Genomic DNA, 15,745 nt, shown 5'->3' on the forward strand with positions numbered 1-15,745 from the left:
ATCTACTACTGACACTTTTACTCATCCTATAACCAACAAGAGGTACTTATTTAGACAACATGCCACTTGTAAGTCTTTGTGTCTAGTATATGTAGCAATGTGCAAAGCTTGCACAATGTTTTATGTGGGGATGACCACAAGGTCATTACGAGAGTGCATCAGAGAGCATATTTATTCAATTAGCAAGTGCAATATTGTCAATGCACTTGCGAAACATATATCAGAGCTAGGTAATACACATGGTTTCAGTTTTCAAGTGTTAGAACTGGTTAACACAGGGAAGAGGCTAGGCAACATAAAAAATAGGATTGAGGAAAGGGAGAGCCACTGGATAATGAGGTTACAAGCCCATAGGTTTGGGCTTAATGAGAAGTTATCTATTAAGCCTTTCTTAACTTCCAGGTCCTTAAAGCATTAACATTAATTAAGCTTTTAATTGTTTTATTGAATGTTGTGATGTCACTACCTGTTTTTTGTATAAAGGGAGGGGGGTTTTATACTGCATTTATATCTGATGAAGCGTTGAGAAGCAACGCGAAAGCGCTTATACCACTGCAGTCTGTTCTTCTGTTGTTCAATAAAGCGTGGACTTTTGGTTTTACCTGAAGATTTTGGAGTTTTATTCGGTTTGGCTTACATGGTGCACTCTTCATTGTTATTTCACTTGGTTCACTTGGATTCTATAAGAGTGCTTTGCTTGGCGGTATTGTTCTATTTGCTACTTAGAGGTGACGTCTGGTTTACAGGGCTATCATTGACCAAAATATAATGGAAATGCTGGACATCCGTAAGAAAAATGGGACTAGAGTCACCTGTTCCAGGAACCTCAATCTAGCCTGTGACATAAACAGACCCTGGTAGAGAGATAGATACAGATCTCAGAGGTTGCCACTCCTCTGGAATAAGCTTCAAATCCATATTAAGCAGAGCACCTCTATGGTCCTGCTTAAGCGCAACCTGAATGACTGGATGGTAAAACGTACATTTCTGATTGGGATTGCCCTGCCTTCTGGATATGGGTAGTCCTTGCTAGAAAAACCTTTGGAAAAGTCAATATTTCTCATTTAGTATTATTTTAGGATTTAACAGCTAGGCTTGTAAAGACCCCGGGGTCAATAACCTAGTAACATCCTATGAACCTAAAACATCACCATTTCACAATACAATAAAATGCATGCAGTGATAACATGTATAGCTCTTACATATTTATATATATATATATATATATATATATATATATATATATATATATATATATATATATATAAAATTAACCGCACTCAAAAAAATTGAATGAAGAGAAGAAATTTTAACTAAGAAATGAACTTTGTGACAATAAAAGCATTCAAAAAAATAGTAAATCACACCAACAACTCTTGTAGAACTTTAGCACTTTTGTCTTATTTATTATCAAGACTTCTTCAGAAAGACATGTTTCATAAGTATGAGCAACCATTTTCACTTCCTTTATATACATTATTTCTAGCAGGCCATTTAAATTAACAACAGTTCCTTTCCAATAGTAAAGTGTGAACAAGCAGGGTGCTGTGTGCATTTTCATTAACATTACAATCGCAGTTACATAAGGTAAATTAGTCAGACAGTAATAGTCTTGTGATGTCATGTGCATACTAAAAGGGATTGTGTGAAAAAAGGGATCGTGTTCAAAAAAGGGGATTGTGTACAAAAAGAGATTGTGTGCAAAAAGGGACTGTGTGCAAAAAAGGATTGTGTGCAAAAAAAAAAAAAATTATGGGGGAACCGGGAAGGATGACAGTCATGCTGTGATGGTTCTAATATAAACACGTAACTTATGAGTCTTTGCCTCCAAAGGTAAGTAAAGAAGGGAATGGAGGAAGGTGGAGGAGTCAGATAGAGAGTCATACTATGCTTTTGTATTGGTGTGTGTGTGTAGAGAAATGTTTGGGTATGCCACCTGATGGGGGAGTGGGAGGAATGCGGTAGGGGGCCACCCATGACAAGGAGCATATGAAAGACAGAGTGTCCCAGAAGACTGTCAGTGCGGATGGTACCAGCTGTGGGCTGGTTTGGATGGTATCACCCCTTGAATGGCTGCGTGAAATAGTGAGACCGGGGGTTATAGTTGGTGCGGTCAGCGGAGGTTAGCCTGGTGATTGGGAGCATGTGTGTAGGGGGTATAGGGGAGTCAAAAGTCAGAGAGACAGAGAGGAAACACATTATATTCACTTGCACAGTTGTAAATCCATAAACACATTAAATCTACTTGCACAATTCTTCAAACCCTCTTGCACAGTTCTTCAAACCCTATCACATTTCAATCTCTATACCATTTAAGTGCACATTTAATGTTCAGTGTCTCGTTGAGACCTGGACAGGCATCAGCTCTCAGTTATATCTGCCATTTTAATTCCCGGCCTTGCAGGAATGTGTCCATGTCCCCTACAAATTCTGTTATTTTTTCCAGCACTGTGAATTTGAATCCTGTGAAGTTTGGGCAAATAGCACTGTGTTTAGCCAAGGCATTCAAACTGTCCTGTTTGTGTATTGCTGCAGTGTGTTCTTTAATACGGCTACTCAGCTTCCTGTTCATTTTGCCAATATAGAAATTCCCACAGTGTTCGCAGAAAGCACAGTAAACTACATTTTTTGTGTTGCAGTCATAGTGGTCATGTAGACTGACAGTTCTGTTGCAGTGCGGGAAGGTGATGTTGTTTTTTCGTATGTGTACACAGGCAACACACTTGCCGCAGTCAGACATTCCAGGTTTTGTCGATACTTCGCTCTCTGGGGATGGGCTTTTATTCCTCTCGAACGCACCATCAAAAGAAGAGGTTCGTTTGAAACAGAGATTTGGGGATGTCCCAAGTAACTTTGTCAGACCTTTTTCTCCTCCCAAGATGTCCCAATTGTTGGTGAGGACCCCTCTGATTCCAAACATATCGGTGGAAATTGAAAGGGGGAAACTTGACATAGAGTAGTATATATCTATATATATATATATATATATATATATATATATATATATATATATATATATATATATATATGGGTCTACCTGACATGGTCGACAGTTCATATGGTCGACAGTTTATTTGGTCGACAGTTCATTTGATCGACAAGCATTTTAGGTGGGGAGCATCACCCCCCACACCCCCAATGTGGTGGGCTGTGCCCCCCACACCCCCCCCTAACTATATATATGAACTCCAGGGTTGCACAACATTGGGGAAGGGGGCAAATCTGCTTGTCAACCAAATGAACTGTCGACCAAATGAGTGTCGATTATATGAACTGTCGACCATGTGAAGGGGACCCGTGTGTATGTATATATATATATATATATATATATATATATATATATATATATATATACACACACACTCACACACACACACATTTTATATATATATATATATATATATATATATATATATATATATATGGGTCTACTTCATTTCGTTGAAAACTCATTTCACTAAAAGTCAGTTTCCCGCGACCAATTCACTGAAAGCTCACTTCTCTGAAAACTCATTTCACTGAAACTCATTTTGTTGAAAGTTATATATGGCCTTTTCCCCACTGTAGTGTGATCCTGGAGTTAGTATATAAAGAAAAGGGGGTGTGGGGGGCACATTGGGGGGTGTTGGGGATGCAGATCCTACATATTGTAAACGTTTTAAAGCATACAGATGGATACTTACAAGTGCAACGAATAACACTTTCCAGAAGACAACATATAACCAAACTATGTGGGAGGCTTTGCCCCCCCAACCCCCAATGTGTTGGACTGTGTCACCACCCCCTCTTACTATATATACTAACTCCAGGATCACACTACAGAGGGGAAAAGACCATATATTACTTTCAACGAAATGAGTTTCAGTGAAATAAGTTTTCAGTGAAGTGCACTTTCAGTAAATTCGCCCCAGTCATTTGAGTTTCAATGACCTGACCTTGAGTAGCATCTTACCCTCACCAAGAATGATGCCACAGTATAAAGACAAAATGATCAGTTTTAACAATTGGCTAAAGTATTGGTGTCATTCAAAGGGGATCCAGTGTCTGTCACCCTGGGATGACATGCTCAACAAGCCATGTTGCTTTGCTAGGGACGGCTTGCACCTGTCACGCCTGGGCTTTCGAATACTGGCTAAGGCTCTTGCCAACCCCATAGTGCCTTTTTTAGGTGAGGCTCAAAGACAAAACAAGGAAAAAGAAACTAAGGGTAATGCTGCTCAATGCCAGAAGTCTAAACCTCAAGATGCACGCACTCGAGGCTCTCCTCAGTATTGAGAATATCGATATCTGTGCAGTAACAGAAACCTAGTTCAAGGCTCCCGAGAGCACCCCAGCACTTCCAGGTTATACCTCATACCATGCTTTTTGGACCCAAAACTCGGACCGAACCACAAAAGGAGGGGGAGTATCCATATTCATCAAAGATACCCACACCTCCAGGTTAGTGGCACTGCACGAAGCATTGGAGACCATCCATGTGCAACTAACAGTGGGCAAAACTGCCTTTCAGTTTGTAGCCTGCTACAGACCACCCTCCCAAACTCAGGAACTCCACTCAGCTTTCCTGAGAACACTGGAGAATATGAAGGTCTCTCCAAACACCATCATACTGGGTGACTTCAACTACCCAAACATAGACTGGGAGCACTACTCAAGCCCCAACACCCTCGCCCAACGGTTCCTAGAATTTATAAACTCAAATGTTATGGAACAACTGGTCACCACTCCCACATGAGGGGAAAACATATTGGACCTGATCATCACCAACATGGGGACTCTATGTTCCATACCAGAGGTGTAACCCTCATTGGTAAGATCTGACCATAAATTAATCTCACTGGACATCCATATCCCATCCCCACCCCCAGCCAAGGAAACCACGGTGAAGAACTTCTCAAAAGCAAACTTCACACTTCTCAAAACCGAATTGGAGTCCTTCAAAGCCCCCAGGCTAGTGGAAAGTATGGCCCAAACTGCAGAATCCTTTACAAACGAATTCTATGGACACCTACAGGAATGCATGGATCATGCTATCTCAAATAAAACCATGACTCACTCCTCCAAAGGCAGAAGACCTGTCTGGTGGACCCCAGCCATAAATAAGCTATACAAAAGAAGGAGGAAGCTACTACATGATAGAGCAAAATCCCAAAAAGGGAAGGCATTTCTGATCAATACTAGCAAGAAACTACGATCCCTCATAAAATCATCTAAGGCCAGCTTTGAAAGAAAATTGCACAAGACGCTAAAGATAATCATGAGGCCTTCTTTAGTTATGTCAGGAACCTGGGTGGCAACTCCCAGATATGCTGAGTTAGTGCAAAATGACAAAAAATACACTGAACCCACAAACATTGCCAACATCCTGGCAGACAGGTTCAGTGCAAACTTCTCCCCCTCTTCCCCACCAAAAGAGAAAATATCTATCCCAACAGAGTGTAGCCTCCCTGACATCACAGATGCACAGGTGAGAGCTGCACTCTCCAAAGCAAAAAACACAGCATCAATGGGACCGGACGGTGTCCCGGGCTGCATCTTACACGAGCTCCAAGAAGAACTGAACCCTCACATAAAGTCACTGTTCACTCTCAGCCTTACTACAGGATATGTACCCAAGGAATGGCGTACAGCAACAGTGGTCACACTCCACAAAGGTGGTGTCACAACGGACCCCGGAAACTATCGCCCTATAAGCCTGACTAGCCTGGTCTGCAAAGCTATGGAGCGTATCATCATGGAACTCATAAACAAAGACATTGGGAATCTCCAAACACTGGATCCTACCCAATTCGGCTTTGTTAAGGGCAGATCTTGCCTCTTGAACCTGGTCGACTTGTTTGAAACAGTCACCAAGGCCATAGATGAAGGGAAGGTAGTCCACACAGCCTACCTGGACCTCGCAAAAGCCTTCGACACAATACCCCACTCAGGCATCATAAATAAGTTCACCAGCTTAAATATCAACCCCTATGTCACAAGATGGGTTGCAAACTGGCTCAGGGATAAAACCCACATGGTCAGAATTGCAGGTGCCATGTCAGACTCTAAATCAGTTACAAGTGGCGTCCCACAGGGCTCAGTCCTGGGACCTCTCTTGTTCGTTATATATTTCTCTGAGGTACAGGCTAACACGGGAGGACTATGTCTGACCAAGTTTGCAGATGACTGCAAACTGGGTGCCATAATCAACTCGCCGACTGACACAAGCTTCCTCCAAAAGGGTCTCACATAGACGGATAACTGATGCCAGAGCCATGGCCTAAAGCTAAATGCCAAAAAGTGCATAGTCATCCCCTCTGGGAAAAACAAAGTGCCCACAAATTACCACATAGGTAGTAATCCATTAAGTATGGAAGAAGTAATTAGGGATTTGGGGATCCAAGTAGATAGCAATCTCTCCTTTCACAATCACATTGCCAAAATGGCTAGAAAGACCTTCTATATAGCCCACCTTATCACAAAAGGGTTCACATCTAGATCAAGAGAGGTCATTGTGCCCCTCTACTCATCACTCATCAGGCCCATAATTGAATACAATGCCCCATTTGGGATGTACTTTACCTGACACCTGCAGCAACTGGAAAGACCCCAAAAGTACCTCACCAAGAGGATCAAGGGACTCAAACAGATGCCCTATGCAGTTAGGCTAAAGAAACTCCAGCTCTACTCAGTTGCTTACCGCCTACGCAGAAATGATCTGTGCCTGACATATAAAGCCATGTCCAAACCAGAATTAATGGACATGCTCCACCTCAGGAAATCCAAATCCCTTAGAGCCACATGCTCCAGGGACTTAAACCTCAGCACAGAAATAAATAGGACATGCTGGAGGGACAGATTCATATCCCAGAGGCCCCCCTCACTCTGGAACAAAATCCCAATCCATGTTAGGCAGAGTCCCTCAATGACCCTCTTCAAGAGAAATCTTGATGAGTTGATGGGAGATCGTAGGTTTACCCCTGGGATCTCTTTTGTGTCCCTACTAGACAGAGGCACAGTAAACTAACCTTAAAAGGGCTATCTTCTGTGACCTACTATACAGAAGCACAGTCAACTAATCTAAAAGGGTGGCGAAAGCTAAACACACTCTGGCTAGGTTTATAAATGCTCTAGGGCAGATAGCCTAGTATCAACCTATGAGCCTATGAACCTATAAATGAAATGAGTTTTCAACGAAATGAAGTTGGGTCTACTTCATTTCTCTGAAAACTCATTTCATTGAAACTCAAATGACTGGGACTAATTTACTGAAAGCTCACTTCACTGAAAACTCATTTCACTGAAACTCATTTAATTGAAAGTAATATATGGCCTTTTCTCCTCTGTAGTGCGATCCTGGAGTTAGTATATATAGTAAGAGGGGTTGGGGCACTGACCCCCACATTGGGGGTTTGGGGGGGCAAAGCCTCTCACATAGTTTGGTTATATGTTGTCTTCTGGAAAGAGTTATTCATTGCACTTGTAAGTATCCATCTGTATGTTTTAAAACATTTACACTATGTAGGAGCTACGTCCCCCACACCCCCAATGTGGGGGGGGCTGTGCCCCCCACACCCCTATTAGAAGTTGCTCATCATGTGGTACATTATTTAGAGAATTCAGCCTGATTATCCACCTCAGATAGGCTGGAAGTGTGTCCTCTTATATACTAACCATCCTGACAAAATGCCTATGAGCTAAAGGTGCCTGACAGTCAGAGCACAAATATTGTCTACATTAAGCAATGAAAGGTGGCTCTGTAGGTTTGATTACTCTGTGAGATATAGTGTGGATGACAAGGCAGTGGTCTATGCTGAGACAGTGTAAACTTCAAGTATGGGTGGCAGCCAGTCTTACAGTGGATATAGTCATTTTGACAATGAGTTGCATTTTTTTCAGTGGATATGGCCATTTTGGCAGTGAGTCATAACAAATGGATCAGCTGTAGTACTGATTTGGTGTACACAAAACAAATCCTGTTTCATGTTGTGAAGATGGACCTTTTTCCACAGATGCACACACACACACACACACACACACACACACACACATACACACACACACACACACACACACACACACACACACACACACACACACACACACACACACACACACACACACACACACACTAGTGGTATAGTTTTTTTTGTTGCAGGAATTGTAACGTGGAGGATAAAGGCACTTTGGAATGTGTGCATTGTTCACACAGGACATAGGCGAAGCATTTAAACACCAATAAGATGCGTTTGTGTTGTGATTTGTTTTCCATAGCAGTGACCATTAAGATACTTGCCAAGCTCAATGCTTTCACAGCAAACCCTGTGTAGCTCAAGTTGCACAAAATGAAAACTTGTAACGTATGCCCATACCACAGTTGTCACAGGTAGCTAGAATGACCAGCATGTAATCTGACACAGTAAATATAGGGAGATCAACATCATTTTTCCAGAGATAATGGGTTCATAATTGAAGCTGTGTGAGATGGCAATACACTATATTTGTTACTTTAGCTGTAGAAATGAACATTCAGTGACATCATTCTGAGATTTACTTTACCACTACTGGGAACCTCATAGTAAGTGGGGAGTGCAGTCCTAGTATTAAGGTGGTGGTTTGAAGATTCCCAATAAATAACATGAATAAGAACATTATGCTAAATTACTAGGAGTTATCATAGATAAAAATTTAAAATTTGATCTACACATTCAGAATTAAGTTAAAAAATTCAGAAATTAGGGCTGTCTTTTATAATACAACTCATGGTTACAGTAACAGAGGCACATACATGGGAAAAGCACTGTATTAAGAAAATTACTGAGACTATAAATAGTAACCACCATATCAAAGAAAATCAGTTGCATGTGATAGACATACCCATACCCATCAAATTGCACCCACACTCAATGAACAAATGCTTGGATAAGGTTAAGTATATTGTGTGTGTGTGTTTGTGTGTGTGTGTGTGTGTGTGTGTGTGTGTGTGTGTGTGTGTGTGTGTGTGTGTGTGTGTGTGTGTGTGTGTTTCTCTGTCTATGTATGCAGATATCTTTGAATAAGGTTAATACATTGCATAATCTATGTAAGTATGTACAAATTCATGCACCTGTGTGTATGCGCTTGGGGAAGGGGGTGCGGACATGTATGTTTTCATGTCCGCATGTTTATTATTTTTCATGTGCATGTCTGTGTGAGCATTCACGTTTTTGGAGTCACTGTCATGCAGAAATTAATTTCAAAACCTGGAACATCAGTGCACCATATATGGTTTTATAAATATTATATATGTGTAATTTCAGCATGAAAAATAATTTTACTGCAATGTGAAAATCACCATTCAGGAATGAAATGTGTTATTATAGTTATACAGATCACATTGCTGATGAGAATTATATATGTGAAAATTACCATTCAGGAATGGAATGTGTAATTACATTATACAGATCACATTGCTGATGGGAATTATATATATGAAAATCACCTTTCAGGAATGAAATGTATACTTACATTATACAGATCACATTACTGATGGGAATTATATATGTGAAAATCACCATTCAGGAAAGAAATGTGTAATGGCATTATACAGATCACATTGCTGATGGAAATTATATAAATGGGATAGTGAAAGCCTAGAACCAGAATACTGAAATCTAGCAAAGCTGTTCACTCTGAGCCAGCCACTTACCCAAAGAGTACTCCCAGACGAAGATTGAAAAAAAAGTCCAGGTGTTTACTGCTCAACCTGGTTAATAAATTCAAACAGGCAAAACAAATAAATGACTAAATAAAATAAGTTATTACTCATTCTGGACCACTGTTTAATAGTTCTCATCTTAGCACCCACTTCATGAAGTGTAACACTGGCATTATACAACTTTACTGTGAATTGTTATATCCATTTTACTGTTTAAAATCACCTTTCAGAACAAGATTTTACTTTCATAATGATTTAATTTTACAATGGAGGTTACACAGATGCCAGAGGTAACTAGTAGGTAAATGAGGGGACCTTTTTAAGCTTAGTCATTCTTTACAAGGGTGGGAATCAAATCCTGTACCTTGTGTTTTCAAGGTAAATGCTTTTACCATTATGCCAACCTCATAAGCCTTTTGCAAGGAGAATTTGGGTTAGAAAGATGGAACACTGACAAATTACAGCGGCTATTTATCAAATTATTTCCTGAGTCAAAAGTCTAGCACTTCACCGATACTTTTGGATTGCACCTTTAGAATATTCACCTTGGTCCTACATCATGAAATATAGCATGGACATAAGTTTGTTATAAAGTCTGAGTTTTGCATTCAGTTAGTAAAAGTTCCTTTTTAGGAAGAAATGTTTACTGGGAGAAGCCTCCTACATATATAGAATGTTGAAAACCTGGATGTAGAATGTTGAAAACCTGGATGCATGGTGTTGTGAAGTGGCCAAATGATGGGCATCTTTTGAAAGTGCCTTAGAAGATACTGTAAAAGTCCCATAAAAGATAGTGTATAAAGTAATGTATTTACCTCAGTTAATGATAAGCTTCCAAGGAGGTAAAACCAGTCGATGTAGGAAGACTTCTGGGCTCCTTGGAACAGTAAGGTTGTGTACATGTGGAAGAGTGGAGTTGTAGGTCTGTAGTGGGATGGATGGAATGGGCTGCTAAAGATTAAAAAAAATGTTTTTTCTTTATTTCAGCATCTGAAAATACATAAGGTAGTATTTTTTTTATTCACTTGTGTGAGAATGAACAAAGATACCTCAAATGACATTAGTGAAATGAATGTACTACAGGGACCTCCAATGACATGATCCAGGGCTTGGCATGAGGATAGGACACTGTAGGAAGTGAATGATGTGAAGTTTTCATATCTCAGGAAATCGTGGTTGCAGCCTGTTAAACATTTGACAGTGTGATGATGGGTACCCTCAATAGCTGTAAGTGGACATCTCAGATTAGGGGATTGGTATTGGTCCAGGAAATGAGCAGCTCAGATTACGGATTTTGTATAGTTCCATGTCTCTGTAAATAGATGTGGAGTCGGATGAGTGAAATTAGTGAATTATATGAATGGGGAATTTTTTATTTGTATTTTAATGGTTAAAAAAGAAAAAAAATGCAATTTTAAAATAGTGGCCTAGGTTTTGCTTTTCCTCTACATGATGAAATTCTGCTCACCAGTCTACCACAGTCACTGTCCATATAATATGTGTGTGTGTGTGTGTGTGTGTGTGTGTGTGTGTGTGTGTGTGTGTGTGTGTGTGTGTGTGTGTGTGTGTGTGTGTGTGTGTGTGCTCGTGCGTGTGTGTGACTTAGTAGTTTGAGTTTTTAAAGGTATCTGTGTTGCCTCAAAAAATATATCCTGATTAATGTTTTGCATTACCACTTGATTAAAACTGAGTTTTTGTCTTACTGCAGTCACTATGACTTTCTGCCCAACTTATATTAACTAATTTACCAGTGATCGGGACTGAACATGTTGAAAACTGATTGGTACATCTGGTCCCTAAGCCAGACCAGTAACTAGTGAAATACTTGTTTAGCATGAGACAGCCATATGTACAAAAGCCTTCCCAGGCTGTGAAGAATGTTTCTTCTGCATTTGTGTCCAAAGCGAGGATGTTTTGCTTGAGAAGGACAACTAGCTTCAACAGTACAGACATCTGTCTTGTATCCAACAGAAAAGCTGCATTAACAATTATCTTCGACTAAGCTGCAAAGTTGTGATCCAGTAACACAGTTCAAATCTGTGCCACACTGACTCTATGATCATGCCTTGCTTGCAGTCCTTCCTCTTTGATACACACATGCCTATGTAGGTCATGAGAAATGAGTAACATGGCAGAAAAAGAAAGGAGAAAGGAACTAAGAGAGGAAGGTAGGTTGGTTTTCTATTCCTAAATGTCTATTCTAACCTTACAAAATTTCAGTGGATTTTCTTCCGTGCACAGAAATCATTGCCTTCATAAATGCACCATGTCTGTTCTAACCCTACAAAATGTCAGTGAATTTTCTGTACTGCACGGAAAGCATTATCTTCATAAATGCACCAATAAATTTATATTACTCTTTCCTACCAGAGTCAAAGTAAGTGCTGCAAGTCAGCATCTATTTTATTTTTATTTTCTAAAGATCATCTCACTTTCCACGCTAACTTCTGGTGACTTTTATTAAATTCAAGAACATGAACTTGCTGTGGAATATCATTCTATCACTATAAATGAATATATGTTAACCAAAGCAGCTACATTTTGCATACTGAAATTCAGGACAGGATAAGGCCTAAATGCTTGAAGGAGATACTAATAAATATAAATAATTTGTTTAGCTAGGCAGAATGTTTGCATTGTTTGATATTTTTACATTATCAACCCAGCCACACAAATTCCAAAAAAAAACAAAGGTGAATCTGCATAATAGTTTGTACTCCTGAGCCAAAAAAACATACATGAGAAGACTGGATCAAGCTACTATAGTCATTTTCTTTACATTCCAGGAAATACGTGATTTTTTCAAAAGATTAATTTAAAAGAATAGTATCTAAATGAAATATAATTGTTTTAGCATAATAACCCTCATCAGTGGTTGGCACTTGAAAAGCCTCCATTGTTACCGCAAAGTGTTAATTACAGATTAGCTCTACATACCTACAGATATATATATATATATATATATATATATATATATATATATATATATATATATATATATATATATAAATATACTTCTTTTTTTTTTTTAGTGATGGAAGCATAGAGCTTGCTTCCTCTAAATACTGAAATATATACAACAGGCCTCTTAACTGTACCTATTTAGGAGTTAAGTGCCTATTTCAGGCTTGATTTATCCATTTCGTAATATACACTTATTTTTAGAGGTAGATACCTAGTTTTAGACTAGATTTCCCACTTTTCATAATGTACTTATGTTTAGAGGTAGGTACCTAGTCTCAGGCTTGATTTACCCATTTTCATAATGTACTTATTTTTAGAGGTAGGCTAATTTACCACTTTGCATGATTTTCTGAAGCACCTCCACCATCACACATGATTTTGAAGCTGTTTTGTACAAAATAAATAAGTCTGCATGACCAACAGAAAGAAAGGGACACAAATGTTGGATCTCCCTTTTTCAGAAATGAAAATAACTGATTTCATGACTTATACTTTTTCAATATCATTCATCATTAAAGGCTACAGAATTTGCACTGTCTTTGATAATCTTTTCTGTTTGCATCTATTTCGTCACTCTCTGTTTTTAAAACTCGTATTTCTGACTAGTTTGCTACAGTCCTACTGTAAATGGAAAGAGTAATGTGTTATTTATTATTCAGATTTTATGCTAATTAAGTGCCCAGATTTTTGGCTGGGTGTACCTATTTTCAAGAGTCTTTTATCTAGTTTTAATCTCTGCAGGTTGAGAGACATGACAAGTGGGCAGTACTGCAATGCCTATGTGGCAGTGGTGTCACTGTAGCACAAGAGCTGTGATACCCATTTGTGCATGAACTATGTGCATGACATAATACACAGCGCAGTATAAGGTGCTGGAAGCACTATGGGCAGCAGCGTAAGACACAGCAGCACAATATTCTGAAGTTTGGTGCTTCTAGGTTCACCATTCTGAATGTCAATGTTGTGAACATTTGATGTTCTAAAAGGGACCCACATCAGATGCATGTCACGTATGTGAATCATGGGTACTGCCTTGGTGATGCAAGGTCACAGTAATATGCAATGCTCTCTGCATTACATACCACCTGGCAATTTAGGGTGCAGTATCTATCCCCTTTTAATCTTGTATCTGGCCCTAAACTGGGCCTTTATTGCAGCTTTGGTTCAATCTATGATACCAAGGACCTCAAGAAATTGTGCAATATCATAGAGTACACACAAGGTATGCATTGTCTCCTCTATTCTACTTTGATGCTAGTTATACTTGTTAACATGTAGAAGCATTATATCAAGGAATTATGTGTATGTGAGGCAGAGACCTGTGACATAACTTTTCTTTGGTGTTCACAGGTATCAACATACCACCCTTGAGTGTGCATGTGAGCAGCGCAGGTCACCAAGATCCATTGTCATATACCTGTACACTGTAAAGTGTCTTACAATTTTCTGGATAGTGAGGTGGTAGCCTGTAATGTGCTCTTTGTATCACTTACATTGACCTGGATGGTGATGATGTGCAGAATAGCCAACATAGATAGTACTGGCAGCATTGGTGGCTACTTGCACATGTTCTTGTACTGCATCTGTTGCAATTCTTATCATTGCTCCCTGCAAGAACTGTGAAAGTTTGACATTCAATATGGATGTTTGCTGTCACACAGTGATACCATCATATAAGTATCTGTATACATTTGCACAGTATGTTTCCCTTATTTGCATGACCTATTTCATTTCTATGTACTCATGCACTCATTTACATGTACTGCATATTATGCAGCTTTTGCCTACATTTTGTGTATCTCTGAATTACCCACACCTTGTGCTCGGACACTTTCCACATACATTTACAACAAACATTAGACTAAATCATTATGAATTCTCACCTTTGTCAGTGAGCCATCATGATTAACATGAAATGGATTCTAATTCTAACACTGACAGCCAGGTAGATGAAGGAGATTGCTGGTTGATAGAACAGAGTCAGCATAACAGTACATAGGAGCACAATGTATATAGTAAGAGAAGGCTGGTCTGGAGTAAGACATGAAGACATTTGTCAGCTGTTGAGTGAACTCATTCATAGTACCAGGCATTTTTAATCTCATATGATGTAATCTAATATAACAGCAGTGAAAGAAGTAGGAAGGTTTCATTTATACTATAAGACTACATATCCTAGTTCTTCATCTAATCATGCATGAATGACCAGGTAGTATAGTGCACAAATAAATAAATAATACAACAGGGCAGTTATTAAGGATACCAGATGTATATTGACAGGTAGTCACAGCAAAAGGATAGCTATGTTTTAAATGTAAAATTACAATAGTGTGCAAAGTATCTCAGCATGCAAAGCTGAGCCTCAAGGTTGTCTAAGCCATAGCTCAGCATTGCTTTAACATTTTTGTGAATTTCTCATCAGACCAACTGGGGACACTTAGAAGGAATAACTTCCCCTGAGTTGCAGGCTGTTTATGCCGAGCACCAAGTGATTTCTCTGAATTTCTGATCTGAGATTAGTCATTTCTCTTTGTGCTTAAATGCAATTACAAATCATACTCAAGAGAAATCTTTAAACAAAAAACAGAAAACTAAAGAACGAATAAAAAGCTCTGATGGCAAAGACTTTATACTTTAATGCAAAACTTTATTCTGCTTAAGGCCTAGATAATAATGGTCTGAAAGTATGAATGCAAACAGATCAGTATCTTGAGACTACTCCTTTCTTTATAGAAAGTTGGCGCATATTTCTGCAAATTTATTTGCATACATTTCCAAATCAAAATACATAGTTTTATTTCTAAAGGGACATTTCTCTTCTGAGATAACTTAATTTCCAGTTTCTCACCAAGATAGGCAATCCTCCACTCAAAATGAATAAACACTTTACTTCTTGGATATTGCAGTACATGTGGGAATTTAACCTTCTTACCATTAGTATTTCTATCCATTGCAGACTGCTTCAGTGATACTGTATTTGCTGATGCCTGCAAAGTTTAAAAAAGCACTATTCTACATTACAGAAAGCACTTTTCAATGAAGCTTGATGTGGCTGTTGATTTTGTTTCCCTAACATGCAGCATGGTTGTAGGGGGTGAAAACTCC

Source organism: Protopterus annectens, chromosome 8.part0, assembly GCF_019279795.1.
Source record: "Protopterus annectens isolate FY-2018-M chromosome 8.part0, PAN1.0, whole genome shotgun sequence".
NCBI lineage: Eukaryota > Metazoa > Chordata > Ceratodontiformes > Protopteridae > Protopterus > Protopterus annectens.